Here is a 7810-nt window from a genome sequence, read left to right as displayed (position 1 = left end):
ATATCTAGATTTTTTAATTTCACTAAGTTATTTACATTCTGCCAAGGATAACTGTTTTTACACTGTCAATATTTTGGGGACATGGCAGGATTCTGGGTATAGAACACCACCATTGGAACTTCCTCTGTATAGCTGTGGGTGACGTGTGAAGACAGAAAAAGAAATCTGTCAATAAATTCAGACTATTGAGTATCTGACACTTGAAAGAACCTGTAGTATCTCCTTTATTGGTTCAACTGACATCAGAAAATGCAAAAGAATGTGGCAGTTATGAAACATTCCTCTGTTCATGACAGAAGTGAGGGCCACAATTCAAACCACAGGAGCTCCTCCTCAGAAGAGAGATATGAAAGACAAGAACAGAAAACCTATCCCTCCCTCAATACAGAGTCTTCTCTGCTTAAAGCTGTTGTACAGAATTCGATCTTTCTGGGTGAGAATACTCTTACAATGAAAGCATGAAATCATGAAATAGGGACCAAGCAAAAGTGCAGAGAAGAGATAGAGATGTAGATCATTAGAAACCATGCAAGAAATCCCTGTGTCTAGATACAAAAAGCCTAAGTAGCAGACTATCTGAGAGTTCCAATAAGGAAGCATCTACATTGATGAAGAGGAAGAGAAAGATGAGAGACAAGGAAGAAGAGCAATAAGAGGAAGAAGAAGAGGAAGAAGAAGAGGAGGAGGAGGAGGAAGAGGAGGAGGAGGAGGAGGAGGAGTATGATATAGATTTGGATCTTCTCCTTACCCACACTGGAGGAGCATATATTCCTCCTGCAGGGCTGAGCATGATCCAAGAACAAATTACAGATAAAAACAGCTTAATGTACCAGAGGATGAATTTGAAGGCTCTGAAAAAAGTCAATCAGTGATCTCATCACAAAGGTATTCACTCCAAGTGTAAATATGATTATCCAAAGCCCCTTCAAGAGAATATAGACTGAAGGAGAGGCTTTCAGTCCATATCTGATCGGCAGGTTTAGAGTGTTTCTCCAGTCATCACTCACATTTATTCAACTTTGGTTGCTATAATCAACTCAAAATTCTCCCAATTTGGAGAATTAATTTTCAAGTTATTGATCCTTAATTTTCAGAAAGGATGTCACAGAAATGATACACAACTTTGCTTGATTGCATCATAATTTGTGGCATATCATACTCACCTAAATGTGACACATGGAGTTCTCTGCATGGAGATGCTCATTTTGCTCCCAATCAGACCAAGAGATGACAGTGTTAAAGTACCTATTGGCTTCTTCATGGAGTGTGGTCTCAAATTAATGAAGGTGTCACCAAGGGGAATCATCTCACCCTTGGAATGACTGTGAAAAATTCTACAGGAGTCTGAGATTGAAAAAAGTTCAGTACAATGACTGAAGTGATTGTTGGCTGTATGGCAGAATGGATTCAAGGCCACCTTGCTATTCCTCAAGGAATTGATTTAGTGGAAGACAGCAATCAGTTTTCACATATGCTTCTCTTGGATGACAGCTACAGTCAAGAGATGTTTTAATGATGGATTCTAGGGTAACAGAGGGAAGAACAAGGCTATTAAAAATGAAATCCTTGATGAAGGGGAGTGAGATTCATACCCAAACTAAGAATCTGGAATTAATGAAAACAAAGAAGAAGAGGAAGAAGAGGAGGAAGAGGAAGAGGAAGAGGAGGAAGAAGAAGAAGAAGAAGAAGAAGAAGAAGAAGAAGAAGAAGAAGAAGAGGAGGAGGAGGAGGAGGAGGAGGAGGAGGAGGTGGAGGAGGAGGAGGAGGAGGAAGAAGAAGAAGAAGGAGAAGGAGAAGGAGAAGAGAGAGGAGGAGGAGAAGGAGGAGGAGGAGGAGGAAGGAGAAGTGGAAGGTTGACAAAAGGTAACTATACATGACAAAACAGAAATAAACCTAGTCTCATCTCACCAAACAAACTTGTCATTCAGTAAAGTTTAGATTTTGAAGAACGAGCACACAATTTCTGAAAATAGAGTTTGCACAGAGCCAAACATAGAACTTTCTGATGGTTGACTGCTGTGGCCAACAAATGACTTATGAAAAAATATTTTGACTTTTTATTGTAAAGCTGGTATGCTGAAAAGGAATACATAGAATCATTTGAAAGTAGTTTCATAGAACAGTATCACAAAATCCATTGCTTAGCGACAATTTAAGAAATACTGCTAAGACATTTGCTAACCTTTCACAAATAGATTCACTTCCATGGATTATTCTCACATGTATAAAGTTGAGTGAAGAGACCTTGACATCATCTAGTATGATGTCCTTCCAGGAACTCTGTGAGTACATGGGTCTTCCTAACATGAAGATGAGGATAAACGATGAAATTCTTCAGCAATCCTTTGAATGACACTAACCCCAATCAACCCATGCAATACTCGATGTGCTGGCAAAACTTCTACTCCATAGGCTTCAGATGTTTGACAGATTGACTTCTAGTACATCTGAAATATATAACCAAGGTAATTCATTGTAGACCAGAAGTCAGAAGCTGAGCAACAGAAAAAAAAAAAAAGAACACTTTCCATCTTCATCTTTGGAGTCTTTTCTGAAATCTGTTCCTTGGATTCAGATGATGACAAGATTAAACATAAATTATTAAATTATAGTCTCTCAGGTACTTTTCAGTATATTTTAAATTTCTTGCTTATATGAATGGTAGAGAGCAATAGATTTATCTTTAAGTAATGTGTACATTATTTGTTAGCATGTTTTCACACAAGAAAACAAGAGGTCGAAATAATTTTAGACCAATGGAAAATAGGAAATGACACATAAGATGAGACTAATTAATCTTTGAATTTTTTTCTATAGGAAAAAGGGTCAAGGTTTCAATCTAAAACTATTTTGGTTCCAGTAAATAGTGGAAAATGGTCTTGCAATAGGCAAACCTGGGTAACATTGGCTGAGTGAAATAATTCCTGGTAACAATGCTGTTAGGTAAACAAGGAGCTCTGGTTGTAAGAGTCTTACAGGGCCTGTCTCAGTACTGTTGGGAATAACGTCAAAGGGCATGGCCACTTAGGCAGCTGCAATTATAGCTCTTGCCTAGATTCTGTCAAGATCATGAAAATGATTTTATTTTTGGTTACACTGGGTGTTCTTCACAAGGTTCATAAAGAACAGCCTGACTGAGGACCAAGAATTCTTCATGAATTAGTTCCTTGAACATTACAGTTTACATAATAGTTTTCTTTCTTGTGTGTGTGAAGAAAATATTTGGCTCTGTTTGGAAGAATTGATGATAGTAATTTTCATATCAAATAATGAATATTTTACTAGAATTCTGGTACTTTGATATTTTTATCAATATGTTTTTGTATAAGGAATGTAGTTTGGGGAGTCATTTAACTCATTGATGAAATGAATTTGAGGTTAAACTATATTTATTAAAATTTTAACCAGGATAAATTGAGAAAACTCAGCAAGTTTAAATAAATTTTATGACATTCTGAAGTAATATAAAGAAGGTATATGAGCATTGAAGCATATGAATGCATATTCTAGCACCGAATAGATATGTAAAACTCCATGTTACCTTAGCTCTTTGAATTGAAGTTCTTCATCTTCAAAAGAGAAGACAATTATTTTCAAAATTGTTTTTTAAATGAAATACAGCACTTGGCTTAACATACTTAGCAAGTTGACCCATGTATAGAAGGTATGTAGTAAATAACAGTTTCCATTATTTTTTCACACAAAAAATGAATTTTTGTCCTGTTTTTGTGGTGGCAGGTGTTTGTGTAAATCACTGGATAGTAGATAGGTATATCCATAGCACCAATCTTTATACAATGATTTTTTTTTTAAAAAAATGACTTTCCTAAATCAGGTAATTTCATTCACACTTATTGAAGTTACCATTTCATATCTCTTTAATTACAGATAAGAGGATACAGAAATAAACAGAAGTTGATACTCAAGAATATTGGAGGTATAAAGAATACAAATTTTGGGGTTGGGGATTTAGCTCAGTGGTAGAGCGCTTGCCTAGGAAGCGCAAGGCCCTGGGTTCGATCCCCAACTCCGAAAAAAAGAACCAAAAAAATAAAAAAGAATACAAATTTTATTCTGGCAAATGGTTAATTATGAATTTCATTTACATACATTTTTGTTGGACGTAGTTTGGGAAATCACATAGTATGTATGAATTATGGACATTACATAATATAGTATAATATTGTAAAATGCCTGAAGATATATTTATGAATCAATTATTTCCTTTAGTGATTTAAGTTAAATGAGTAAGACAAGAATCTGAGAAATTGTCACTGTAAATGGCACATTAACATTAAAAAAGAGATTGTAATGGAAATCATTGTTTAGGGATATATATCTGATAAGGCCTTGTGAACGAGGTTGAATTTGACCAGGGTATTCTAGGGCAATAATATTTTCATAGTGGTGAAATAAACAATTCACATGGATAGATACAATGAAAGCAAAATTGTACTCACTTGAGAAATGAGAGATCTGTAAGACTGCGATGTAAGTTTGTGAGGGACTTTGTGTAAAATTTCATGGGTTCACATTGCATGATTCTTTTAAAACGAGTTTCTTGGCAAAAATATATGTATGGCAGATCACCAGATGTGGCAGACTCTGAATGGCCATTGCTTCAGTCTCTTCTTCAAACGCTATGTCCACATAACTTCCTATGAATATTTTTATTTCCTCTCTTAAAGAGGACTACAGCATCTCCACTTTGGTCTTCCTTCTCCTTGATCTTAATGTGTTCTGTGGATTCTAGCCTGGGGAGTCTGAGATATTGGGCTAATAACATATCACTGAGTTTTTTTCTTTTCTTGTCTTTGTGATTGGGTTACCTTACCCATGATGCTATATCTCAAGATCACTGTCACAATGTTATTTATTGAACTTAGCTTGCTACTTCCCACCCTGTTGAACTTTTTCTGTTGAATGTCAAATATATTTTCTAGCTACAGGAACACTCTCGCTTCCAAGTCTTGGCTACTCTTAGGAATTCCAGGCCAATGATCTGACCAGCCTGGCCTCTGTATGTAGAGAGAAGATTCAAGCTGTTGTAATGGAAACAAATGTGCACTGTGAAAATATTTTGTGTTAGACAGGTGTGGTAAGTACCTTTCCTTAATGAATAATGATTTAAGAGTACCAATCACTGGGTAAGCAGAGGGGACTTTCAGGTCAAATGGGGAAGAAGAGAGTGGGACAAATGGGATTTGATGCTTTTGGGATGGAGAGAGAGGTTAGGGTTAAAGATGTCACTAACTGGAGGCCTTAGATGAGTCACCATAGGATTTAATTTTTAGGATGTTTGTAATTGCAGCCAATGGTTGAGTTACCTGTTCTTTCTAAACTAATTTTGTATAGTGTTTTCCTACGTGGGTATGGAATCCAACTGTTTTGAAGAGGGTGGTAAGGGCCATGCAGAATTTAGATGTTTGGGGCTGCTGTGATAGTGACCTACCAAGGGAACTTAGCAAGTTCAGGGAAGATATTTCAAGAGCTCTGGGCAAGAGAATATGCCAAGCCTGGCTAGAAATATGAACAGCGTCTGAAACAAGAGAGCCCTAGGGTTGTGTTCTCTATAAGGTGCTAGACATGGGGCCAGAGAAAAGCAAACACTAACCTGGGATATTGCATGCATTTTTCACTATTTCCCACTATAGACATGTTCAGTAATTTGGATGCTTTAGTTAATGAAGAGCAAACATTAAAACTAGAAATCTACCATCATGAGGTACTGTAAACAACATCATTAATGAAAGGAAATGACCTGCGTTGTGGGGAAATTTATTTTTTTACATTAGTTATTTATTTCTTTTTGTAGTCATTCATATATTCATTCCATCATTCAATTAAAATTTCAACATCAATCCCTTCTTCCTCGTCCCCATCTCACACTGCGTTTTTACTCATTACCCACTCTCTTCTACCCATTCGCTCCACTCAACTTCTGAGAAGAAAGAGCCACCTTATTATCTCCCCACCCTGACATGTCAAATCACCAGATGATTGCACACATTCTCTACCACTGATACCAGACAAGGAAGCCTATTTAAAGGTATAGGATCTACAGGCACTCTACAGAATCAGGGAGACTTTCCACTTCACTTGGGACCCAAATAAAGACCAAAATACATGTCTACTACATTTATGGCAGTGGCCCAGGTTCTGTCCATGTATGATCTTTAGTTGGAGTTTACGTTTTTGAGTCCCCATAGGTAGAGGTATGTTGATGCTGCTGAACTTCCTGTGGAGTTTCTATCCACTGAGGTATATCAATCTCTCCTCAAACTTTTGTACAAGACTCGGTGAGTAGCTAATGGTTGGGAGTGAGTTGCTGTAACTATTTCCATCAGCTGCTAGGCGGATCCTGTCAGAAGACAGTTAAGCTATGATCCTCTCTGCAAACATAAGAGAGTATCATAATGTCAGGAATTGATTCTTGCCCATGGGGTGCGTCTGATTTGGGTTAGTCAATGGTTGGCCATTACATCAGTCTCTGCTCCACCACTGTTTCTGTATACAATGTAGGTAAGACACTTTCAGGATGTAACTTTTTTCTAGGTGGGTAAGTGTCCTTATCCCTAAAGTGGGAGTCGTGTCTGGCTATAGGATGTGGCCATGTCAAGATCCACACCTCTCACTGATAGGAAATCTGCTAGTGACACTTCATAGACCCTGCCCTCCACCCTTGCCCATTGCCAATTTTTATTCTCTCTCCCCTTCTTTCCCTTCGTCTGATCTACCTATTATTCTGTTACCCTTCCCATACCCTCTCCCACTGAGTTGCCCCTACTCCTCCACCCCCAATTTCAGTTTATTTCCTCTTCTGTTAAATATTCAAGCATGCTCCTCTGACTTATTATTTGGCTTCTTTGAGTCTGTAATTGCAATGTGGTTATCCTGCCCTTTATGGCTAATATTCCCTTATAAGCAAGAACACACCATGCACTAAGAAGGATATTTCCTAGTCCATCAATATGCTTTTGAATTTCATGACATCTTTGTTTCTAAACACTTTATACTATTGCATTTTATAAATAGACCAAATTTTCTTTGTCCATTTATCAGCTGAGAGACATCTGGGTTGTTTCCAGCTCCTGGCCATCATAAATAAACATATATATATATATATACATATATACATATATATATGTATGTATATGTATTATATATGTATTATATATGTATATATACAAACATAATATAAACATATATTCACATACATATGTATATGTATATATTCACATTCACATATCCAGAAGAGATATAGCTTGGTATGGAGGTATTGAGGTAGAATTGTTTCCAATTTTGTGAAACATGGCCAATTTGATTGGAATACTGTAGTTCGTACTCCAATCACCTTGGAAGAGTTTTCCCTTTACTATGTAAAATAAGTTTTTAAAAGTTATGTATCAGATAATGAAATTATACCCATTGTGAAAATACCACAACTGAATGATTATAAAGGCAAATAAAGCATGTTTTAACTGTAGAATGTATTTATAAACATTTCTCCAATGTATTTTTCCACTCATAATGAATCGTAAGTAAAAATAATTGGACTCATCAATTGTTGAGACAACTACTATATATTCCACTCAAAAGCATTTAGAGGAGGTTGAGATAATTGTGTTATTGTAAATATTTAATAATGTTTATTTAAGGAATAATGCATCTTTTTAAACCTTTTTTGTGGTATAAATATTTCTATTATGTTTCCAAGTCCCATTCTAATCAGGGGAAGAAATGATCCATTATTATACTGAGGATTTTTTGCATTACTTCACCCATATTTGAGAGTCATTGCAGAAGACTA

General features: G+C 36.4%; 1 pseudogene; it reads left to right on the top strand.

The window, feature by feature from the left end:
- Positions 1–249: 249 nt before the first annotated feature.
- Positions 250–2353, top strand: LOC134486335 (pre-mRNA-splicing factor CWC22 homolog; annotated as a pseudogene).
- The last annotated feature ends 5457 nt before the right edge of the window (positions 2354–7810 follow it).

The sequence above is a fragment of the Rattus norvegicus genome, chromosome 3, assembly GCF_021556685.1.
Source record: "Rattus norvegicus strain SHRSP/BbbUtx chromosome 3, alternate assembly SHRSP_T2T, whole genome shotgun sequence".
NCBI classification, from domain to species: Eukaryota; Metazoa; Chordata; class Mammalia; order Rodentia; family Muridae; genus Rattus; species Rattus norvegicus.
This window is presented reverse-complemented; position numbering and strand designations above follow the sequence as displayed.